General features: G+C 35.5%; 1 long non-coding RNA gene across 2 annotated transcripts in view; it reads right to left on the bottom strand.

Annotated features, from left to right (window-relative positions):
- Positions 1–602: 602 nt before the first annotated feature.
- Positions 603–25,730, bottom strand: part of LOC150040612 (uncharacterized) — a 115,584-nt gene continuing 90,456 nt past the window's right edge. Inside the window, exons 2-4 of one of the 2 annotated variants that reach the window (XR_016533844.1) lie at positions 25,136–25,210; positions 24,923–24,971; positions 603–731 (exon numbers count right to left, since the gene is read on the bottom strand). This is a non-coding gene — a long non-coding RNA (uncharacterized LOC150040612). Of the gene's footprint in view, positions 732–24,822; positions 24,972–25,135; positions 25,211–25,730 lie in introns of those variants that run through there. The other variant, XR_016533845.1, reaches the window with a different exon arrangement.

Raw genomic sequence — 25,730 nt, 5'->3', positions numbered from 1 at the left:
AGAAAAGTAGTCAATATTTATTAGTATTTCTATGGGGGGGGGCTCTGTCTTGTGGCTTGGATTCAGGGCTTGGGCACTGTCCCTGAGCTTTTGTGCTCAAGGCTAGGGATCTACTACTTAAACCACAGCCCCGTTTCTGCCTTTTTGACAACTAAATGTAGTCTCATGGACTTTCCTGTTCCAGCTGGCATTGAGCCACAGTCCTCAGATGACAGCCTACTTCCTATTTAGCTAGACTTGCTAGTGTGAGCTACAGGTGTTTGGTTTTGGTGTTTACTGTGTTTCACTCTCAGTTAAAAATCGCTTCAACATTTATTGTAAATATTAGTAATCTCAGTAGCAACTACAATTGATTTAAAAATCCTACTTTCTTTCCATTGGAATTATATATAGTGATTTGGGGATTTTTTTTTGAAGGCAGAATCACAGAGTTTATTCTTTGGGTAAAAATATTCCACAGAACTGTTTGTGAAGAGAATACTTTCTAGGTGCTTGCATTCCTGTTCCAGGAGAGATAGGCAAAGTAAGCTTCCACAATTTAATTGGTGATTCTTCTCCGTCTCCTTTTCCTTCTCCTTCTCCTTCTCCTTCTTCTCCTCCGTCTCCTTTTCCTTCTCCTTCTCCTTCTCCTTCTTCTCCTTCTTTCTTCTTCGTCTTCGTCTTTTTGTGGGGCATGGGCCTTGAACTCAGTCTGGGTGCTGTCCCTTGAGCCAAGCCTCACTTCTCACTTTCTAGAGATTAAATGGAGATAAGATTCTTAGGTCCTTTTGTACCTGGGCTGGCTTAGAACCTTGATTCTCAGATCTCAGCCTTCGTAGTAGCTAGGATTACAGGCCTGTCATAGATAATTTCATACGCATACACACATGTGATTATTTTATATGTTTTTAATTTATTTTTATTGTCAAGGTTGTGTATTGAGGGGTTACAGTTACATAGGTAAGGTAATGAGTGCATTTCTTGTCAAACATTGTTACCTCCTCCATTTTTTCTCCCACATTTGCTTTCCCCCAACACCCTCACCCAAGTTGTAAAGTTCATTTCCAATGTATTGTCTTGTGAGTATTGCCGTTGCATTGCCCTTTGTCCTTTGTCATGCGATTTTGTTTTCCCCATTCCTTCCCGAATTCAGATAAACATATATACAAGACACAAAGTACCAAAATCAAACACAGTAACTGCAGGGGATAAATCAAAGGAGGGGAAATTAAAAGAAAAAGAAACAACTTCACATAGTACATTAAAAACAATCTTTTGTTTCCATACTTTGGAGTCTATTTTGCTTAGAATCATCTTATATGAATAGCCATCTTTAGATCTTACTCATTCCAATAAATATTGGTTGAGTGGAACAAAACAGTGTTGTTTTAGGAATCTCTTTTGCCAATTCTGGGGCTAAAGGGATAAAGGAATAGAGCGGTTTCTAGATCTGGAAAGAGTTGTGATCTGTAGCTGTCACAGTGCCTCCACTTTCAGTAGATGAATAAAACCACTGTTGTCTATGGCAAGATTGAATAGATGCCTGTCCTTGGTCTTCCTCCATACTTTCATCTCCTGTGAGTGGACCTCAGCAAAAAGATCCCAGAGTCTCCCTGAAGCCATATCCATAGGTCAGCCGCTGAGCAGAAGTAACAACTCAGAGAAGGTGCTAGGTAGATCTGAAGGGAGAAATTTCTACATTTATCTTGCATTATCGGATCTCATGAAAATTATGGGAAACACACAAATGAATAACTTTATTCATTTTAGTAATATTTTTATTTTTATTGTTACTATAGAGTTGAAATGCAGAGGAATTATAGTTACATGAATCAGGTAATAAGTAATGAGTACATTTCCTTTTGAACCATGTCTCCCAATCACCACCCACTAGATGTCCAGTTTATTTTCTACATAGTGTCTAGTGAGTATCACAATTGTGTTAGTTCACCTTTGTTCCACCTTTTCTGTGCACTCCATTTTCCCAAATACAAACTAACAACAAGACAAATGGAAAGACAACTAAAACAGTAACAATGACAACTAAAAATCTGTTTTTAGAGTTCATTTCATAAAATATTATTTTATATTGTCATATGCATATAGCTGTTAAGCCCTTGTAAACCTATTCATAGTTTTAATTTCTCATTCTTTCATGCTTTTAAAAATAGTCTGTTCTTTGGGGGACATTTTTAATGTCTATTTTTTTAATGCTTCTGTTTCCTGTTGAAGTTTAGTTACTGTAGTTTTTATGTAAATGCAATTTCTCCTAATATTGTATATTAAAATTCAATAAGATTCTAACCAATCTTTTTGAAGATGTAAGTAGACTTCTTTATGATGTTAACCTTTCTTGGTATAATCTTATTTCGTGTGGATAGACTTTTCTGAGTCTCCAAGTGTGCATTATATTTTGTTCAAATTTTTGAGAATGTTTTCAAATCTAGAGATTGTTGAAAACTTTAGTGGTTTTCTTTAGTAACCTGATCTTCATTGAAGGATCTACATATTCTTCAAACACTAAAACTTGAGATGGATTCAGTGTTCAAAATTGTCTAGAATTAGACAATGGGAATGTGAAAGTGTTCTATTTTCTGTAGCTGTCTTTTATTAGAGGTTGAATTCAATTCTGTATAGGAAGTGGAGAGGGAGAGCAAGTGAAGGAGAGAAAAGCCTCATGACAGGAAAGTTAACTGATTTTCCAAATGGTTTCTTTTCAGTGGCTACATGTATGAGTCCCAATGGGAGCAGCTCAAACAGTCTTCTGTAGGATTTAGATTGGTTTCAAAGACCTCTCTGTACTACTTCCTAACTTATTCACACCAAAACTTGCTGGTCATGTGTCAGGCAAGACTTTGTTTTTCCAGGAAATATTTCCTGGAAGCTAATGTGATGATTATTTTTGTGTCAACTTAGCTGAATCACAAAGCACAGATAGTCTAGCAAATATTCTGTATATGTTTTGGAAAGGTAATTTGTTTATTTAGTTGATAAAATTATCATTTTAGGGGCTGGGAGCATGGCCTAGTAGTAGAGGGCTTGCCTAGCATGCATGAAGCCCTGGGTTCGATTCCTGTGGACCATATAAACAGAAAAAGACAAAATTGGTGCTGTGGTTCGAGTGGTAGAGTTCTAGTCTTGAGGAAAGCCCAAGGACAGTGCTCAGGCTGTGAGGTCAAGCCCCAGGACTGGCAACAAAAACATTTTTTTAAAGTGTGGATTTTAAAAAAGCTTGTGATCCTCCAAAATGTGAGTGGGCCTCGTCCAATCAGATGAAAGATGTGAAGAGTGACTTTCTGTGGACAAGAAAAGATTTCTACCCCAAGACCACTTCAGGATTTTTTTCCCCTTAGTCTTCAGTATGATGGAAACACCATCAGAATTCGAACTTACTAGTTGTTGTTATCAGAAAGTTTGCCCCTTCTCCACTGAAATTCATATGTTAAATGCAAAGATGATAGTATTAGTAGTTGCAGACTTTAGGAAGACTTACATCCAAAGCTCTTGTAGAAGAGGCCTCAAGAATAGTATTAGAGCTCCTATAAAAGGAGCCAGAGAGACTTTCCATTCCTTTCAGCATGTAAGGGCATAGCTAGAAGACACTATCTATGAATTAGGAAACACCCTCATCAGGCACTTGGCATGATTGTGCTTTGATTGTGGACTTCCCAACCTATTAACTTGTGAGAGACAAATTTCTATTGTTTATGCACAACTAACCTTGTTTATATTTTATGAAACCAACCTGAATAAATATAACAAGCCCTCACAATCACATAAGCCAGTTCTTTAAAACATAATCTCTCGCTCTCTTTTTCACACATACACAAACACATACACATACACACACACACACACAATTTACATATGCAGATTCTTGCTCTCTAGCTAACTTTTTGTAATTAGGTACAATATAGTTAATAATAGGTTGGGTAATAAGGATATGGAAAGAGATCAAAATATTAAAGGAATCAAAATATATAAACAATTAAATTGCTAAATAAAACATGAATATTAGGAATAAATACTCCTCACTATTAATGTCCTCTTGTCTGCAATTAATGGACTTGTGATTATGGACTGATAGTTGTAATTCCCATTTTCCATCTCTTCTTACAATCCCTTTTGCCCTCAGTAAACTCCTCACCTCCTTTGGTACTTCACTTTGTAAAGTGCTCCAAAATTTCATTCCTGATGAATCTATTCTCTTAGCAGCCATTGCAGAAGTGTGAGTGGATCTCCTTAATTCCCATCATTTTTGCTCATGGTAGAATAGAAGCAACCCAATTTCACCCTGGTAATCTAGTTAATCCTCTAGTGTTGGCCTGATCATCTAGTGGTACATGGAACACTAAATGGCCAGGCAGGAGTCTTAACTTTTATCTCAGTGCACTTGTGATTCTATACACTAGTTGAAGCATTGTTTGGAGTTAAGGCCTTTAGTCCAGCAGAGTTTCAAGTTATAGGAGTGAGAAGCAAAACTGTTGCTAGTTTATATTCAGGAGTCCTACTGAAAAGAAGCAGTCCTATTTTTCTGTGATGGTTCCTGGATTTTTGAAACTGACAGAGGGAAAATTAGCACCATAAATTGAACAGTGATGTTTCCTATTCAGATGGGATCTCTCTAACATTTTACCTGGGCTGGCCTTGAGCCATGATCATCCCTATTTTTGGCTTCTAGCTACCCAAAACTGTAAACATTAGCATTCCCACACAGCTAGTATATTTTTAAATCTTTACTGTGGTCCAATTTGACAGAAAATATCTAATTTTTCCTTTCCACCTGCCCCTCATGCCTAAGAAACACTCTAAAGAAACAATAATAGAGACTAAAAAGCCAGATGTGTCAATCAATATTTCAATAAGGTAAAATGAAAAGAAACATATAGGATCTTGGTTCACATGGTAAAGGAGGTTAAGTGCCAGACTCTTCTGGAGGGATTTATACCAAAAAAGCCACTGTGAAAGGACTGCAAAATTGCTACCTCTAAACAGAGACACAGGTTTTGCTTGTATTTTCACATCTTTATTAATAATGATCAGTAAGTCCCACTGGAGTCACACTTTAAAAATAATGACTGATGGGGCACCAAGTGGCTCATGCCTATAATCTTAGTTATACAAGAGACTGAGCTCTGAGGATAAAGGTTCAAAGCCAGCCCAATCAGGAAAGTCTGTGGTGGGATTCTCATTTCCTATTAACTATCAAAAAGGGACTCACTGTGAAACTGAAGCTATGCTCAAGTCGCAGAGCACTAGCCTTGAGCGCTTAGGAATAGCACTTAGGCCATGAGTTCAGTCCACAGAACCAGCACAAAAAAATAGTATTGTATAGTTTGGACATGATACTATATGCTTGTAGTCCTTGCATTGGGGAGGCTAAGGCAAGGGTGCTATCCTGGGCTATATATACATAACAAAACATTTCCTCAAGAAAAAATGGAAGGAAGAATGTGAGAAAGAAGAGCAAGAGAAGAAACAAAGAAATGAGTCATGAATCATTTGCTTTTTTAAAATTCTTCCTTCACCCTGTGTAGTCAGTGTAAATCCTCCTGTGTGGGTGGAGACAATCACTAAGAGAAATCTACAGGTGATCATAAATCTAATCACTACTTCAAAATCACCACAAGAAAAGGACTCATTTGGGTAATTTCAAGCTCTTTAAAATACTCCCCTGAGAAGGAAGCTATTATTCTCTAGACTGTTAGTCATTTCTACTTGAATATGAATTAATTACATCAGATAGTTTCTGCCTAACACTTCTAAATATATGTCTCAGGATATGAGGGGTTTGATATAAGTGGTAGAATGAGGCAGGAAAGGTTGAGCAAACGGTTTTAATCAGAAAAAGATAGGACCAGAGGTTGAAGGAGGTTTGGATGTTCCATTTATGGGTAGAAGCAAGTGTTAGGATGGATGGGGGGGTGCAAGGAATAAAAGACTATTCTATTGAAGTAAAGCAGGTGAGAGGAAGAGAAATTAAATGTAAAAACTATTTTAGGATGATTCTGTTTTTGTTTGTTTGTGTGCTTGTACTGTTTGTGTGCTGGAACTTGGGCCATTGTGCTCTTGTGTGGCTTTTTTGTTCAAAGCAGGTGCACTGTCACTTGAGCCACAACAGGTCTACTTCTAGCTTTTTGATGGTTCATTGGAGACAAGAGTCTTACAGACTTTTCTGCCTGGGCTGGCTTTGAACCAAGATCCTTAGATCTCACTCAGCCTCCTCAGTAGCTAGGATTACAAGTGTGAGCCACCAGTTCAATTCTACTCTACTCTTCTAATCCTTTGCACTCCTCTCTCTCTCTCTCCCTCTCTCTCCCTCTCTCTCCTCTCTCTCTCTCTCTCTCTCTCTCTCTCTCTCTCTCTCTCTCTCTCTCTCTCTCTCTCTCTCTCTCTCTATTTCCCTCTCCTCACTTGATTCAAGTCTCTACTTATAGGTCTCTTTTTCAATGGATTTTCTTGAATACCTGCTCTACAAGGCATAATCACCCTAGTAGATTGCACTCCTTTATTTCACTGTGTTCCTCTTTCCCTCACAATACTCACCACACCTACACATATATTTACTTATGTATTTCCTAACCATATCCTCTCACAGAAAAACTTGTTGATTTTCTTTTCCTTTTAAGACAGGGCCTATGATTTGAGATCCATGTCTCTTAGTCTTCTGAATGCTGAGACTACAGGCATGTGCCCACAATCTGGCTAAAAGATTTTCTTAAAAGTAGATTCCTTTTCCTTCTTTATTGGTACTGAAGTTTAAACTCAGTATAATATGCTTGCTAGCAAATGCTCACCAACTCGAATAATACCCACAGCTTTCTTTTTGCTATAATTTGTTGGATAATCTTATTATTATTTTTGCATGGGGTGGGTCACAATTCTTCTACCTAGATCCTCATTACATCTGAGATCATAGGTGCGTACCACCATGCCTGGATTGCCTTTTGAGATAGAATCTCACTAACTTTTTTCCCTTGCTGTCTTTGAACAACATTTCTCCTAGCTTTACCTCCTAAATAGCTGAGGTTAGTGGTATGAGCTCTTGCCCTGAGCCAGGATCAGATTCTTCATGTGATTTATGTCTGGGACATAGGAGTAGCTCAACCAATGTTTGTTGAGAAATTTGCATAAATCTTAGGAAAGTTCTGGGTAATCATATAAAAAAATACAAGATAGATATCCATACTATAGCCAAGTGAATGTTCAACATCTTCTCCAATCTGAAAGGGAACTTGTTTACTCTGATATGAGTTAATGCTATTTTGCTGGATTTCTGTAATAAATATCTCCATGGAACATTTAAAGCATGTATTCTCATATATTAGTGGAAATTATTTGCATCTAATTACCTAGAATATTTCCTGGGACAATTATCAAAAGTGCTTGTTAACATTAAGTTCGTCTTTCTAATAAACTGTAATCATTTTTTATATACAGCAGGTCATATATTTGTGCCAGATAAATCCCTTTTCAATCTCATTAGCAAAGAAAAACAATTTACATCCATATTTGACACACTTTTAATTTGAAAAGTTCTGATGTTTCCTACTTAATATGATTTCAATCCCGTTAAGCTCTTAATATCTTCTGTAGTTGATCTTTATAACTCTAAATTGTCCCAGCTTGGTCAATATTTTCATTTGAGTATAGGTTTAGTTTGGACTCCTTCGAATGAACTGCATCTTCTAGTGGCTTGGTGTGTCAGCTTGTCTAGATTGAGCTACATTTGCCAGAATTCATTCCTTTGTTTATTTCTGATTAGAGTCAGGCACCAGGAAGATTCTTGTGATAGGTGTAAAGGCTGAATGGGAAGCAGCCACTTTGTAGCTTAGACATGTGATTTCAGGTCTGTTGATTCATCTCCTTGATGTGAAACCACAAATGGGCTGGCAACTGCTCTACTGTCCCCCAATCCATCTTCCATTTTTTGAACTTAGACCAGGTAGATATGTTTAGCTTTGTGACAAAGGCCCTCATTCCAGCTACATTATCAGCAAAGGCCTGAAGCAATTGCAAGTTTTAGTTACTCCCCCATGGGGCTCCAGCTCTAGCATGTTGCTTTCTGCCTATTTATGGAGTTCCCTTCCTGATTGCTGTCCCTGGGGACTTGAAGCCTACCATTGCATGTGAGGAAACAAGCATGTGGAGAATGGTTTAACCAGTCCCTAAAATTACATAAGGCCAGTTTCTATCAGATAGAAAAATAGGATCAACCACTAGCACAACAATGTTCATTGCAGCACTATTTACCATAGCAAAAATATGGAACCAACCCAGATGTGTTGATGAGTGGACCAACAAGATGTGGTATTTATACACAATGGAATTCTATGCTGCTGTCAGAAAGAACGACATCGCCCTATTTGTAAGGAAATGGAAAGACTTAGAAAAAATCATATTAATTGAAGTAAGCCAGACTCAAAGGAACATAGGCTCAATGGTTTCCCTCATTTGTCATAATCAGTAGAAACCTTGGGATCTCCTGGCAGAGATTTGCAATAGAGCGAAACCTAGATACATAAGGCCATATAGTATGACGCTAAATGAAAGGACCTCTAGGATATAGAAACAAAGCCATATAATGAGTGATTGTTGTCCTTAATGTACTATGTTATCTCTCATTTCTTTTGCTGTCCCTTGGTTATCTCATATTTTTACAGTATTTCACTTTGTTATCTGATATATTGGATATATGCATATTTGGTTATTTGAAATTGGATAGGAAAGGGGGGAAAACAAGATGAAGGTGGGGGTGGGGGGGAGGGAAATGGGGACCAAGACATGAGAAAGGGTATCAATGTATGTGAAGTAATGCACCTTCCATCTGGCGAATGTAATGTAACCCTTCTATTTATTACAATAAAAATATGTGAAAAAAAGAAAAAATAGGATCAAGACATATTTCTGTTAATAATAGGGATAGTGATTAATAGTGGCTCTCAACTGGGAATAGTGTTGCCCTGTGGGCAAATATCTGGAGAATTATTAGTTGTTAAATCTGTCGGGGTGAGGGATTGTGTTATGGAGAGACATCTGGTGAGTTTACAGGGTACTCTTTTAAACATCCTGTAATTCACAAAATAGTCTCACATCCCCAAATTACCCATATTTAAATGTCAATAGTACCATTGTAAAGAAAATCTAATATGAATATGGATGATACATTGGTGAATAGGGATCCTCGTTATTTTACTTCTCTGATTAAATTCTTTTTTTTTTTTTGCCAGTCCTGGGCTTGGGCTCAGGGCTTGAGCACTGTCCTTGGACTTTCTCAAGGCTAGCACTCTACCACTTGAGCCTCAGCACCACTTCCAGCTTTTTGCTATGTATGTAGGGTACCGAGGAATCAAACCCGGGTCTTCATGCATGCTAGGCAAGTACTCTACCACTAGGCCAAACTCCCGGCCCCTCTGATTAAATTCTTAATCGATACAGATTTTGAGAGTAAGAGTAGATTCAGAGGTGTATAACCTGAAGTATGACTATTTTGAACTGCCTGTGAGATGTTTGGATTTTATTCTCTAATATAATTAGATTTCAAAACATGAATGAATCTATTTCCAGTAGTATTGTCAGTCAACAATACGATGTGGTACCTGTATGCACACAACACAATTGGATAGCTACAATTACAACCATGCTCCACCATGAACTGACAGCTTCCATTTCTGTATACTGTTGATCAAATACTTACAAAAAGCAAGGTTTTGGGTGACCACATATTTGATGCCTTAGAGCATGTTAGTTAAAACCAGGAATACATTGAGGCTGGTCCTAACTATATTGGAATAAATTGTCATTAGAATAAATGCAGGATTTGAATTCACATCTCAACGTTGATCTGAAGTTCCCCCAAAGCTTCTATGTCTGCCCTGAAAGAATTCTTACTCCCTTTAGCTACAAGGCTGAAATTTCTGAAAATGATATCTTCCTGCTGAATGATTCAGCATCTCTATGAATATACTTAGGGCATTGTTTGGTAAAGATGATGTCTTATCAATGGAATGGGGTCTTATGAGATCATGATAATGTGGGGAGCTTCAGTGTCTGAGTTCTACTTCAGATTCTTAAGTTCCAAGTTTTGCCGATATGAGCATCCCTTCTTGTGCCATCTTCCAGAAGTACCTGTAATGGCCTTCACTGAGATAGTTATCTTGTAAGGCACTAATAATCTTCCATACCAACCCTCTATCACCTGTCTTTGATTCTATATAACCTAGATTCAAGTCCAAGTAGGCCCTGAGAAAAAGTTCAAAGTGTGATTTTCTTACAGTTCTACAGACCTAAAGTTCTGTATCAAGGCTTCAACCGTCTTGTTATTTTGGTGAGAGTTCTCTTCTCCTCACTATTTCTTCATCCATCATTCCTTTGTGCATGTTGGTAGGGATAAAAGATAAAGTTTTCTGTCATAATTTCCTCTTTTTATTGTTATTGTAAAGGTGAAGTACAGAGGATAAAGTTACATAAATCAAGTAATAAGTACATTTCTTTTTGAACACTGTCACCTCTTCCCTTGTTTTTTCCTAGTTTTATTCTTCCATCCCCCACCCAAGTTCATTTTAAACATAATGTGATGGGAGGAAGGGGAGAGGGAGGAGGAGGAAGTGGATAAGGAATGACAGTTTAGTCTTCAGAATGACCCAAATCCACAGCTAAAATATCCTGATACATGTTTTGTCATGGCACTCTATCATAACTGCCTTACAAAACAAAACAAAATCACATCCTCACTTGACAAAAAAATAGAATGCAGAGTTCCAAATTGCCTCTACTGTTTTTATATGCAGTGATTAAAGAGCCGGTTGTGGGTATAGCTCAGTGAGAGAAAGGACTTGCTTAGCATACCTGAGAACCCTATAATATTGGAAAAAAGAAAAAGGTCTGGTATGCAAATAAGCAAGACAGTAGAGATAGGCATTTAAAAGATTCAGATAGTAGAGTTACCAAAAACTATGTTAAAATAATTGCTACTATGATATTCAGATAATCCACTAGGGAACTAGAAAATAGAAATAAAAATAGAATCCAATGGAAATTTTGTAATGGAATCAGAATAACAAAAATATATAATCAGTACAAAAAAAGAAAATAGAAATTGAAAAATAAATAAGTGGGATATGTAGAAAAGCAATTGTAACTACAGTTTTAAATATAAATTAGTAATTATATTAAATGTAAGTTGTTTGCATATTATGGAGATTATCATACAAGATGAAAAAATACAACTATATTTGGTATACAAGGTACATATCTTAAATATAAAGATAGAAAATATTTTAAAGAAAAGAGTAGAAAAATATTTATATAACTTACCACAAAAATTTTAGTAGCACTAGACTATATAAGAGAAAGCAAACTTTAAGCCAAAACCCTTCTTAGTAAGAAAAATATTTAATGATGATAGAGTTAATCTATCAAAATGATAGTATAACAATGCAAGTCAAAAAGATGACAGGATAAAATAAAACAGTAATCATTTTCAAAAGAAATGGAAGAAAATTTGAATTTACCATTTTCAGTTACAAAAAAAGGCAGTTTCATGAATCATATTGTTCAAGTCTTCTGTGGAATTACCAGTTTTTTGCTTTATCTATCAACTAATTTGAGTACAACATAAAATAATTAATTTTACCTTCTAAAATCATGGCACTTTTCTTCATGTTTGTGTCATTTTATATAGCTGATATATGAATGAGTGAAAGTTAACCAAAGCTCTTTGGTATTAATATAGCTTTCTCAATTTTTATGGTTTGCAGTAAATAATAATAATAATAATAATAATAATAAACCGGGTATGGTGGCTCATGCCTAATCCTCGCTACTCAGGAGGCTGAGATCTGAGGATCAAGGCTCAAAGCCAGCCTGGGCTTAAAAGGACCTGAGACTCTTATCTCCAATTAACCTCTAGAAAATGGGAAGTGGGGCTTGGCTCAAGGGTAGGGTGGTTGCCTTGTGCTGAAGAGCTCAGGGACAGTGTCCAGGCCAAGTTCAAACCCCATGACCCACAAAAGATAATAATAATGCACATAATATTTTTATTTATCCTGGGACTCTGAACTCAGGGACTCAGCACTGTCCCTGAGCTTATTTTGCCCAAGACAAATGCCCTACCATTTCCAACTTTTTGAGTAGTTTATTGTAGATAAGTATCTCATGGACTTTCTTGTCCAGGTTAGCTTCAAACTGCAATCCTCAGATCTCAGCCCCCTGAGTAGTTAGGGTTGCAGGTGTGAGTTCCTGGCACCTGTTTCTGCAAGTATATTTAAAAAAAAAAACAATGTTTATATCCATTCTAAAGTGGAAATGTATCATGTTTGATTACAAATCACAAATACCAAAAAATAATTCAGGAATTATGAGAATTTCATTCTTAAATTAAGGTATCTGGATGTAGGAAAGCCAGGCACAAGAGTTCTTAAATTAGCTCAATAGCTGATTTAAGTTTAAAGACAAATAAAGAGCTGAGTATTAGTAACTCACACCTATGATCCAAGCTACACAGGAGGCTGAGATCTGAAGCTCACATCAATGCAAGCTTGGGCAGAAAATTTTGAGATAGTCTACTAACAATTAGCCACCAAAATAAGCTAGATAGGCTGAAGGTGTAGCTCCAGTGGTAGAGCATCATCCATGAGCCGAAAATCCAAATGAGAGCATGAGGCCCTGAGTGCAATAGTAAAAAGAGAGAGAAAGGCCAGGTACCAGTGGTTTAAACAAAGATACTCTGGTGCCTGAGATATGAGGATCAGAAGGTGTACTGGACCAGCTGTTGCAGAAAAAAACCTCAAAAGGCTTATCTCCAATTAATACATACAAAAGCTGGAAGTGTAGCCCAATTAATAGAGCTTTACCTGTGAACAAAAAAGCTAATCAAGAACACAAAGATCTGAGTTCAAGATTCAGTACCAATGCATTAAAAAGGAAAAGCAAAGAAATGAAAATCAAGAAAAAATGGCTTAGTCATAAGTAGTAATCTAAAATAGAATAAGGAAAAACACAATGAGGAGAGTGTATTACAATAAATGTGACTTAAATCTAAGAGTTAAAAATATCTGTAACTTAAAACAATCTATAGCCATCAAAAATATTGTTTTAAAATAGACATAAAGCAAAAGATGAAAAATAAACTGTCAATGGAAAAGTATGAGAGGTAAAAATAAATATGAGGCACAAATGGAAATATTTATAGAAATAAACGTGATGATGAATGCAACCAGAAGTAAAACAAATGATGTTTGAACCTCAGTCAAGGGACTGGAATTCAAGCTTCCAAAAATCTTCCAAAAATTCACACAAAATAAAATTAAAGAGCAATTAGATATAAAAGTATTGAAAAGATGATTTGTAATGTGGAATAGAGATGAAAGAGAAATGGAAAAGTTGGGATGAAAGGGAAATGGAAAAGTTGGGACAAGCATTCAAAGATTTAATAGAAGGATGTATTGGGAAATAAAAAGCTTGATTGTGAAGGTTCATCAGATTGTTCCCTAGAAAAATTAGCTGATGAAGTTAATGATATTTGAAGATTAAGGGGGAAAGTATCCTATGGGAATCTTGAAAGAAAAGCGATTAACACACAAAAGGGATAATTATGCTACTCTGAGATTTTTCTCTACAGGTCACTACTTACCAAGATAATTGGAGGAATTCGGTGAAATAATATAATTATTCTTGTTTTTGGATTAGCATCAGGACTTTAATAATCATACTGAAACTATATTCAAAATACTTTTTGCACACATGTGCATATTTTCTAGGATAAAACTAATGATTTATTACCTGATTCACAAAGAAACCTTGTATAAATTAAATGCCACAGTTATAGGGTATCACCGCAGTGGATGAATTTATATTTCTATTAGTTCATTGAAAAAAGTTTGGGTGTCCATGAGCTTATTACAGTATTCTCTCTCTCTCTCTCTCTCTCTCTCTCTCTCTCTCTCTCTATATATATATATATATATATATATATATTTATAGATAGATAGATATAGATATCTATCTATATATATATTTTTTTTCTGGTCCTGAAGCTTGAGCTCAGGGCCTGGGCGTTGTCCTGTCCCTGAGATATTTTGCTCAAGGCTAGCACTCTACCACTTGAAATAGTTATACATAAAAATTATGGAGTGAGAGCATTTAATGCTATAAATTCATTTTTTATCCTCTGCCATCATGCAAGCATTGATTTCCTTAAACAACTTTGATGTAAACCACCTATTTTTATTCAAAACAGAATTATTATGTGAAAGAATTCATTTTGTCATAACTTACATAAAAGTCTGATGTGTTGGTGTGACTCTACTATGTGAAAAAATGTTCTGCTTTACTTGGGTTCATGGAAAAGAAAAAGCTGAATGGAATCATTAATGAGCCATTCATATATGAAAAAGTTAAATGCTCTTTGTAAAAATAAAAGATCTTAAAATTGTTTAGGTAGAATAAACAGGAGAATTGAGTCATCATATGGCATACTATGTGTATGTGATATCAAGGATGAGCACAGTTTATCTCTAGGAAAATAAATCTGTTATATAAAATTAATGTTATTTAAATTATATTAGTTGCATGATGTGATAAATGTTTAAGTTACATTGTATTGTTGTGGAAGTGATAATAGCACAAGAAGCACATGATTTTGTTTACATCTGTATACAATTATAAGCCACTAGATTTTTGAAGAGTTTCTGTCACCACTGTGGATCAATAACAATTTTTTTTCCATTATAAGATGGAAGAAAGTCCCATGCAGAGTATTTTTATTGAAACTCTCTTGCTGTAGGAGCCTGTAGCAGTTGTCTAGCCAGGTGATTCCACCAATCTGTCTCAAAGCATAGAAGATTAAAAGTGGAGCCTTACCCCTGGCGCTCTATGAGAAGGGACATTCATGAAGACACCATGTACATGCAAACCCAGGGAAAGCAGAGGTTCATTCAAAGAGAGAAATTTTTATAAGCAGTCTGGATCATGATGTGTTATCCTTTCAGTACTAAAGTACATCTTCCTGAAATTCAGAAAAACTTGAAGAGATGAGAATATGTATCTGATCTGAGAAATCCTACATTGGTCATTTTAGTAAAAATTCTTTATTTAAAACAATTTCTTTATTAAACAAGAGCCATATAATGAGTGATTGTTGTCCTTAATGTACTAAGTTATTTCTCATCTCTTTTATTGTCCCTTGGTTATCTCATATTGTTACAGTATTTTACCTTGTTATCTGATATATTTTATATATGCTTATTTAGTTATTTGAAATAGGATAGGGAAGGGGGGGAAACAAGATGAGGGGCAAGGGTGGGGGGAGGGAAATGGGGACCAAGGCACGAGAAAGGGTATCAATATATGTGAAGTAATGCACCTTCTATCTGGTGCATATAATGTAGCCCTTCTGTTAATTACAGTAAAAATATATATGTAAAAAAGTGGAGCCTTAGCAAAATAACTTACACTATGTTTAAGCCTTTTAGTATTCCTAAACATGACCAATATTCATTTGTTATACCAAACTGAAAAGTAAAAATTCCTAATTCCTTTTTTTTGCCAGTCCCAAGCTTGAGCTCAGGGCCTGAGCACTGTCCTTGATCTTTCTCAGTGCTAGAGCTCGACCACTTGAACCACAGCACCACTTCCAGCTTTCTCTATGTATGTGTTACTTAAGAACCAAACTCAGGTCTTTGTGCATAATAGAAAAGCGCTCTACCATTAGGCCAAACTCCTGATTCAGATCCCATGCTTCCAACATATGGTAGTACAGAACTCAGATTTTAGAGGAAAAAGTTGCTACTACCTGCCATAGAAATTAGAGGGGGAAAAAGTGAGAGAGTAATAGAAATAGGGTGGTGGTGAGTACCAATTTATCCATTTGTTGTAAGAACTATAAACAACACCAGATTATATTGATCAGGAATATCTCAGCATATGACATGAGACGTGAAATTATACCACAGAATTTCATTTTGAGCATGAGATCAAAGTAGAAGCGTAATTTGTACAAACTAGAGCCTGAAGGAAATCTTATTCTATCCTTCATGATTGAAACAAATTCTTGGGTCAGGATATCTCTACCCACTTCAACATCTTGTACTCTACTCTCCAATCTACCAATGTTCAATTTGGTTTGGTAATTAGAATTCAGTAGAGATTATGTTGTTATAGTTATAAGCCTATACCTCAAGAGGAATTGCATGTTTATGCATGAATCTTTGAAACTTTGCTCTGTAGCTTGCTAAACTATGGGGACATACAGAAGAGAAACTAACTGTCCAAAATGAAGTCAGTTGAGAAAAGCCAGCCTCCAGCAAATTCACAAATTTATGAATGACATTAGGAAGGTTGCTGAAAAGACTATAGCCTAAATACCAACCTCCAGAATTATTTATTAAGAAATGATTTGTGTTCGAAATCACCAAGCTTGGAGTAGTTTGTTATACTGCAAAATCCTAACATAGGTTTGGTGTTTGAAAAATTCCTTATTTTTTCCTTGGTTAAGCATCTTTTAGGTTTATGATGTTAATTAAAATATTGTCTTCCAAGTTGAGGTATATTTGAAGAGATGATTGGCCACTAGGAATTTGAGGTGACATTTTATATGTTCCCTGAATGTGTATAACAATTACGTTGTAAAATTATATTTGTGATTATTAGCAGGCAAGAGGAAATACATAGAAAATTCTTACTGTTTTTATTAGAATTCTAGAGCACTTTACATTCTGCAAAACATTTAGTCCCTTCTTTTGCCTTAAATTTTGTAGAGATATAGAAAAATTATGGACAACATTTCATCAATAAAATACCACCCACTAATTCTAATCATATAATTATTCAAAGTCAGGAGACCTGGAAACACTGATTCTCACCATTTTCTATTTGATCTGGAAGATCCAATTGAACTGAGAGTCCCTGAGATGAAATAGCTTGAGCAAGCTTGCTTTATTTACTACTATGTTAATTATAACTAACACATTTTCTGGTTGCAATGTAACCTTAGTTCAGAATTGCCAATAGAGTTGATCTACCTCAGAAATAAATACGACATTTTCTCCATAAACTGCCTGAGAACTATCCTTTAGGGAAGCTGTAATAAGAAAGGACAGCTCTTTGAAATTCTGAAAATACTACATAGTGTCTTGGCAACATGGGAATAGAATATTTGATTTGTGGAATCAACCTATCTGACAATTAATATTTGTAAAGATTCATAGACCTAGATATGAATAGTACATGGCAGAACCTATTATCATGAATAGTCTGAAAGAAAAAGATAATCTATATTCCTTAGAAATAGAACTTCAAAAGAGCTTTTATTTCCTGTGATATGTAGAACAAAGACTCTACATCCAGTGATAAAAGAATCATGTGGTTTTTGCTATAAATATGCTTATTTATTGTCTTTTTGTTATTTGTTTTCTGGGTTAGCTTTTAGTCATGAGAATAATAACGTATGCTATTGGAACCAATGGGAAGGGTTAATTTCAACCCATATAATTTCTTTTTATTTAATTGGTACCAAGCTTTCCATTTAAATGCACATGTTCTCACAACTAGAGTGAGTTCAATTGTGTACCTTGAGATCAGTCTATTATTCACTAACTACAGTGAAAATAAAGGAATAGCTATCCTCTAGATAGAAAAAAAAATCAATTAACCTAGCAGCCTGCAATTCTTAGCCATTACTAATCTTTCCACACAGCCTCAGCAGTATTCTTTTAGAAATGCATGTTTTCACCAACCATTACCCCAACCTCCCCAGCAAATGACATCCAATAATGCAATGAGAAAAATCAAGAAAGTAAAGATTTCTCTATACTCCAGTGATTAGTTATATATTTACTGAAAAACAAAAGGGCAATCTTTTAGATACAAACAGATATTTTTCTAATAAGTGAGTATTGAGATGAAATAAAGCCATGTTCTGGAAGGTACAATGACTTAAAAAAAAAAACAGCTTGGGAGTATGTTCATGTGAGAGAGGAGAAAGGACTTGTGTTTTCCCAGAAAAAGCTAAGTAAATATTTCACAATATGCTAATTATCACTAAAGGCATTGGAACTTTAAACATAGCTTCATTGAGATAAATTTGCATGCAGAAAAAATTTAGGAAGTGGCTTTGATATTGAAATCTTTGGCTAGATTCCTCAAAATCAGATTAGCTTTGTAATTCCAAAAGGGCAAAGACAGAAATAAAAATTCCAAGAAAAATTTCAGAAATAATTTCCAATCAGTCACTGGTGGCTCAATCCTGTAATTCTTGCTACTAAAGCAGCTGAGATCTGAGAGTTGCAGTTCAAATCTAACTTGTGAAGGAAAGTCTGTAATGCTCTAATCAACTAGAAAAAAATCTGGAAGTGGATCTGTGGCTCAAGTGGTAGAATGCCATTCTTGAGCAAATAGGCTATTGGACTGTGTCCAAGCCCTGACTTTAAGCCCCGGTATTAGCATAAAAAACGACTAAGAAATAAAAAAAATTCAAAGTGGTGTATTAGATAATAATAGATAACTTTTACCAGTAATTTTGTGAGATTATAGGGATTGAATTAGGAGGGATGTAATTATTTAACGATAGAAATCATTTAAATTTATCCTAAATATCAGTGAATGATTACTGTGCTCCATGTGGTTTTCTTGGCTTAAGCTTATTGTGGGGACATGATTAAGCTCATGCCCTTACAGATTTTTATCTTTTAGAGGAGATTAACTGGTACTAAATAAGGCAACAGATAAATAGGTGAAATTAATTTATATAGAAACAAAGAAAATACAACAGGTTAATGTGATAGTTACTAAGGCAATCCTGAGGTAAGGTTGGCTACTTCTTACTATGTGTCAGGACAAAGCTATCCTATAAAACAAAGAGGAATTTGAGTGCTGTATTAGGAGTAAGAATGGCAGCACCTAATTCAGATGAAAGTTTATTATACTAGATGAGAGGACATAGTACGATGGCTTATTCCAGTACATCATCTTTGAAAGTTATGCTGTGTTGGAAATGGAAATAAGGAGATAAATTTGGGCTATGTTGTGGGAATAGATTTGATATATTAAGGAGAAGGAAGTGTCAAAGGTAACTTTTAGGACTTTAATTTGCTCCAATCAATAAGAGAGGAAGAACTAAAAAAAGGATTAAATTTGGGGTCAGAGGATTTAGAGATTAGGAATGCTATGCTGAATGTAGTGAATTTCTGATGTCTTTAAGCTTTCGAAATAAGTGAGTTGATGGCCTAGAGTTCAGAGGAGGATTCTGATCAAGAATCTTGGAGAAATCATGTTTATCCCTTGGTTATAAGACCAAACCCCATAGCAAGAATCAGAATAGGCCTAAGAACATCTCCTTCTGGTCATTTTTGATGTAGTTCTTGCTTCCTCACTAAGTGTATGGCTGATACACACAGCTGACATAATACCCCTCTCCTCCACAAGACACACCTATCTTACTTTGATCCTTGCAGACGGAGTCCTGTGATCTTTGTACATAAGCTGACCTGCTACTATGATCCTCCCATTCTTAGCTTCCCAAATAACATGAGCCACTGGGGCCCAGCTTCATAATGGGGAATTTCTTTGTGCTGAAAGTAAAGTCTATACATTATTTTTTAATATTTTGGGGGGCAGTGATTTAAAATAATTATTGTAAAGTCCATGCACAGAGATGTTACAGTTATTGAGTTAGGTAACTGAGTGTATTTCCTTTTGAACAGTGTCACACCCTCCTTCATTTTCTTCCAGTTTTTACCTCCCAAATTCCATCCCTCATCCAATTTGTATAAGTCATATCCAACATAGCATCTGGTAGGTTTCAATGCTAAATTGGTTCACCCTTTGTCCCACCATATCTATGCTTCTCCTTCTCCTCCCCAGATCAGATAAGGTTATATACAGTACAAAGGGAACAGAAATCAAAAACAGTGACAGGAGGGCATAAATCAAAGAAGAAAGAAAGAAGGAAAAAAGAAGTACAAACAGTAAACAAAACAAAACTTTGCTTCCATTTCTTGGAGTTTATTTTCATTAGCATCATTTTATATGGTCATGGGCACATAGTTATTGAGCCCTTCTGATCTTCTCCTTAGAATATCTGCCTTTGTTCTCATTGTAAGAATGTTTAGACTGCTGTTTAGTTCATCATGTTCAGGTGTAATTATTTGTCTTTTACTATCCATTTGGATTATTTGTAGATTTATAGGCATATTCTAATTATTATAAGTGAGGGAAACCATGCCGCTTATGTGTCTTTGTTTCTGGCTTACTTTGCTTAGAGGAATTTATCCAAGTCTTTCCATTTCCTTATAAATGGGGCAATGTCCTTCTTTTTGATGGAAGTATGGACTTCCATTGTGTTTATATACTACATTTTCTTGATCCATTCATCTAGTAAGGGGCATCTGGATTGATTCCCTATCCTAGCTATGGTAAACAATGCTGCAATTAACATAGTTGTGTTACTGTACCCTGGTTTGTGGTCATTTGGATAGATGTTCAGGATTGGAATTGCTGAGTCATAGGGAAGCTCGTTTCTTGAGCATATCTGAAACTTTGGCAAAGTAAAAGGGTGTAAAGTTAGTTCATAAAAATAAATAGCTTTTCTGTATTGCCAACAATGAGAAGAAGCCACTCCTTTTTAATGGCCTAAAAATACATAGGAATTAACCAGTTTAACAAAAGACAAAAAGGATCTGTATGATGAAGACTTTAAAAATCTGAAAAGGGAAATTAAAGCAGATTTAAGTAAATTTAAAAAAAACATTATCCTGTATTGGAAGGATTAACACTGTGAAAAAGGTAATAGCATCCAACATTATCTACAAATTAAATGATATGCCCATCCAAATCCTAACAATATTCTTCAATGATATAGAAAAAGTAATCCAAAAATTCATATGAAATAATAGAAGACCCAAATGGCAAAAATAATCCTTAGCAGGAAGAATGGTGCTGAAGGATTATCAACAGCAGCTTCAAACTCTATTACATGGCTAAAGTAATAAAAACAGCTTGGTAATGACACAAGGGTAGGACTGAGGACCAGTGAAATGAAGTGAACAACCTAGAAATAATCCCACAGATCTATAGCCAACTAATATTTGATAAGAGAGTGAAAAAACACAGGATGGAAGAAAGACAGCCTCTTCAACAAATGGTACTATATACATGAATTGGCTATACACAAGCAGAAAACTGAAGTTAGATCCTTATATGTCACACTGCATATTAACCAACTCCAAATTGATCAAAGCTCTTGATGTAAGACCAGATACCCTGAAAATATTACAGGAAGGGATAGAGGAAATACTAGGGCTCCTTAGCACAGGCCAAAACTTCCTAAGTAAACATCCCAAATCATAGCAAATCAAAGAAAGACTTGGTAAATAAAATTGAATCAGACTGAAGACTTTCTGCATGGCAAAAACATAGCTAGCAAGATAAATAGAATGCTCAGACAAGGGACTCATGTTTAAAATATAGTCAGAGCTCAAAAAATTTAAGCTTCCCAAAAACAAGCACTCAAGGAAACAACACCATTAATGGATTGGCTAAAGACTTAAAAGACTGAGCTAAAGATGAAATAAGAATGGATAAGAGATACATGAAGAGATGTTCAGCATCTCTGGCCATAAAAGAAATTAAAAACAATGAAGATCTCACTTCACCCCAGTTAGAAATGGCCATTATCAAGAAAACGAACAAGAACAGATGCTGGTGGAGGTGGTGTGGCCAAAAGGGAGCACTACTATGTTGTTGGTGGGAATGTAAACTTGTTCAGCTACCCTAGAAAGCAGTACGGAGGTTCCTTGAAAGATTATAGTGCTTCTCTACATTTTTAATAGGCTGAAAAGAGGCCTTCATGGTGAGAACTATAAAATTAACATTTGTGGTTTGAATATTTCTTGAAATTGTCTCTGAGAAATTCCTAGCCCCAGGTTAAGCTGAGACAACTACTGATTAATTTGTTTTGCTTTGTTTGTGTGTTGTTTTGTTTGGGTCCTGGAGTTTGAACTCAGGGCCTGGGCAATGTTAAGTTTTTCACTCAAGGTTGCTGGTCTGCTATTTGAACCACAGCTCCACCTCAGCTCTGTGGTAATTAATTGGAGATAACGAGTTTTGTGAATTTCTTGCCTATGCTGATTTCAAACAGAGGTTCTCAGATCTCAATTCCTTGAGTAGGTAAGATTATGAATATAAGACCTCAGCACCTGGCAAAAATGTTTTTTTAATCAGAAACCAAACATTTGGTGTTTGTCATAAAATTTGCTACTTGTAAGTATCCTCATTTCAGTTAATGCTAACTACATTTTTTCATATTGTTTAAATCTTAAGAGTTTATCCTCTATTCTTTTCTGGTACCATTCTGTAAAACAATTAAATGGATTGTATCAGCACTGTCTTCCAAATATATCCTAATTCTGACCACTAGCTTGACTTCTGAGCCAAGTAAGTAGCACTCATTATTGTGGAACTCTCTCACTTTACTTTTCAAACAAAGTCAAATCACTTCACTCTCCTCTTCAAAAATTTCCAGTGATTTTCCATCATACGTAGAAAAAAATCAGAATTCCTATCTATGATTAAAGAAATTTCTAACATTCCTGTCTCCTCTCTTTACCAATTCCCACATTTTTCACTGTATTCCCATCTCTCTACAATCACTTCCAGTATGAACAATCTAAATTCATTTATGCCTTGAGATCTTTCTAGTAGAATATTACTCCTGGAATGATATTCTTCCATAGACTCTCATTGTTGTTCTTCCTCTTCAATTAGATCTCTGCACCAAACCTGCTTAGAAGCCTTCTCTGATTATCCTATTTGAAATAGGCACCACTCATCTGTATCTTACTTTACACCATCCTCTATTATCTTACCATGCATGAAAGTCTCTGGATACTTTTCACTGGATAGAGCTGCTTGATTTATTAATTTCCATTTCCCTTATATCTTCCCTAGAATGTGAAGTCCTGTCCAGGAAAATATTATTTTATTTGATTTATTCATTCATTTATTTGAGGGGGCAGTCCTCGGGCTTGAACTCAGTGCCTGGGTGCTAAACCCTGAGATTTTTTTTTTTGCTCAAGACTAGTGCTCTATCACTTGGTGGTTAATTGAATATATGACTTCATACTTTCTTGCCTGGGCTGGCTTTGAACAGTGATCCTCAAATCTCAGCTTTATTTTATCCACTCTCTAGACAACATTTGTCATTAGAAACAGTCACCAACACTAGTTTGTGATTAAATAAATTAAGCAACAGTCAGTAAATTAGTCAACATAGAACAGTCAGAAAATTCCATGGGAGGATTGAATTTATGGAGAAAATCAACACAATTTTTGAGACATGGTTTCACTATGTAATTCAAGTTGGACTCAAATTTGTGATCATCCTGCTTCAGCCTCCTAAGTGATGAGCTTACAAGTGTGAGCTCAAGACCTAGCAGAAAGAAATAACTTTAATGTTGAGCTTGGTGTTTGACATGCTGGTAAATAGCCAAGAATCTAGAAGACAATTATCAGTTCTGTTTCTTGGGAGAGTTTTCAGAATGAGAAATAAAGAATTGAAAAGATAGTCATGTTACTTTTCTAGTGCTGCTGTAATAGAACGCTACAAACCGAGTGGCTCAAAATAACCCAGATATATTATTATGGCATTCAGGAAGTCAGACATTTTAAAATTAGAGTGTATGCATGACTGTATTTCCTCTGGAGGCTCTAGAAAAAAATCTATTTCCTTGATTTTTTTCTAGCTTTTAGAGGCCATTCACTTTCCTTGGCTAAGTTCCTTTCAAGCATCTTCAAATTCAGTGATATACTATCTTTAAATCTCTCTCTTTCTCTGTCTCTGTCCCTCCCTCTCTCTTTCTCTCTCTTCCTCTTTCTCTGATTGTGTGAGTATGTGTATGTGTCTGTGTGTCTGTGTGTATCTCTTTTCTGCTCTTATTCTAACTCTGTATCTCTTGTTTTTCTTACAAAGATCATGGTGATTACATATATATCTCCCCATGATAATGCAGAGATTATCTCAGACCCACAATGTAATTCTATCTGCTAAAATCATTTTTGCCATGTAAAGTAACACAGTTAAGGGTTTCAGTGATTTGTACACAGGTATCTCTGTTGGAGGTTGCAGTAGAATTCTGATTACCACAGAAATTATTGAAAAAAAACATATAGATTATCTACAAAGGAATAAAATGCCGAAGAAGAGAATAAAACAAGTTGCAGGGTTTGGTAATTAGGGCAACCCAAGTAGCTTGCTAGTAAACTTTTGCTGTCAAGTTTTGATGGAAGAAGCTAGATTTTTAAGCAACCGATATATGAGTAAACAGTTAAAAATAGATATTAAACTACCTTCTATTAAGGGAACCTATTTGATAACAGACATGGTAAATAGAAGTTGATGAGATGATCTGAACTAAAAAGGAATGTTATGATTCTGCTAATATCTTTTCCTCTACAAAAAGGTAATCAACAAGTCTACCTTTTTTAAACTCTTTGTGTGTGGGGGTGCACTAGTACTAGAGCTTGAACTCAGGGCCTATCCACTGCCTTTGATAGATTTTTTGTTGTTGTTTTCCTCGAAGCAAATGCTCTACCATTTGAGACACATCTCCACCTCTAGCTAGCTAGGATTACAGGTATGATCTACCAGTACTCAGCAAATTCACGTTTCTTACTGCATGAAGTAACAGCATAAAATCTGACAGACTCCTTGGCACGAAGAAACACAGAGCTTAGAAAGAATATTTGTTTATATTCATATAAAAGTTTAATGCCATGTAAGGGTATCTTGTCAATATATTTGCTATGAACTGCATTCCTGATTCAATAGAATGGATTTTAAACCTGATGCTTTGCTAAATTGGTTTATAAGATAAATTGAGTTCTGATTGTAAATGGACAAATACACAGTCATCATCATCCAGTGTGATTTCACTTGATGCTAGCTTACCATCCTTCTTCTATCCTGTCCTCCAACCTTTGTCACGGGAGAGAATTTCCTAGAAGAGAAGAATACAAGAACAAATGAGGCCAGGGAATTCCAGAGGCAGGGACATTTTTTTTTCAATGAAAATTTCATGGGATAAGATAGTCTATTCTCAACTTAGTTGAAACAATGTATTCTTTCCTGATATTAAAGCAATTTAAAGTAGTGCATTCTTACCAAAACAGTTGTGCAGAAAAAAAATCTTCCTCTTTTTAGCTGGAGTAGGTTGCTTTCTTTCTCTAAGCTTCATAGCTAAAAACATCACAGATGAAATAAGCAAAGTGATTGAATAATAACAGTGATTAAACTAATAGCTGCCACTGGGAACAAGAAGTACCAAGCATTTCCATGTGGACTTTGTACATATTAACCTCCCCACACCTTTTTTTCTTACAATAATCTCATGAGGTGTATATTATTTTAATCCTCATTTTACAGATGGGAGCTAAGAGGTCTAGGGAGATCAATGCCCATCTAGTGAGTGAATATAAGAGCCAAATTCCTACTAGGTACACAATTAATAATGAGTAATAATGAATATAATGATGTTGATTTTTAAAATAAAATGCCCAGAGCTCTGCCAGAGAAAGAGGTTTTGCATGAGAAAATAATGACTTTGAATCTTTTGAGTAAATAATTTTCTTTTCAATAATATCCATTTAATTGATGGACATTCCATTTATTTCAAGCATCAGAGTTCATGGTTAATATTTTCTATATTCCTTTTGTAAGTTGTAGTCTTCTGTTTTGACATTTATGCCAAGTTGGTAAA

The sequence above is a fragment of the Megascapheus bottae genome, chromosome X (genome assembly GCF_031878675.1).
Source record: "Megascapheus bottae isolate mThoBot1 chromosome X, mThoBot2.hap1, whole genome shotgun sequence".
NCBI lineage: Eukaryota > Metazoa > Chordata > Mammalia > Rodentia > Geomyidae > Megascapheus > Megascapheus bottae.
Note: the sequence above shows the minus strand (reverse complement) of the source record. Positions and strands in the feature narration are given on the sequence as shown.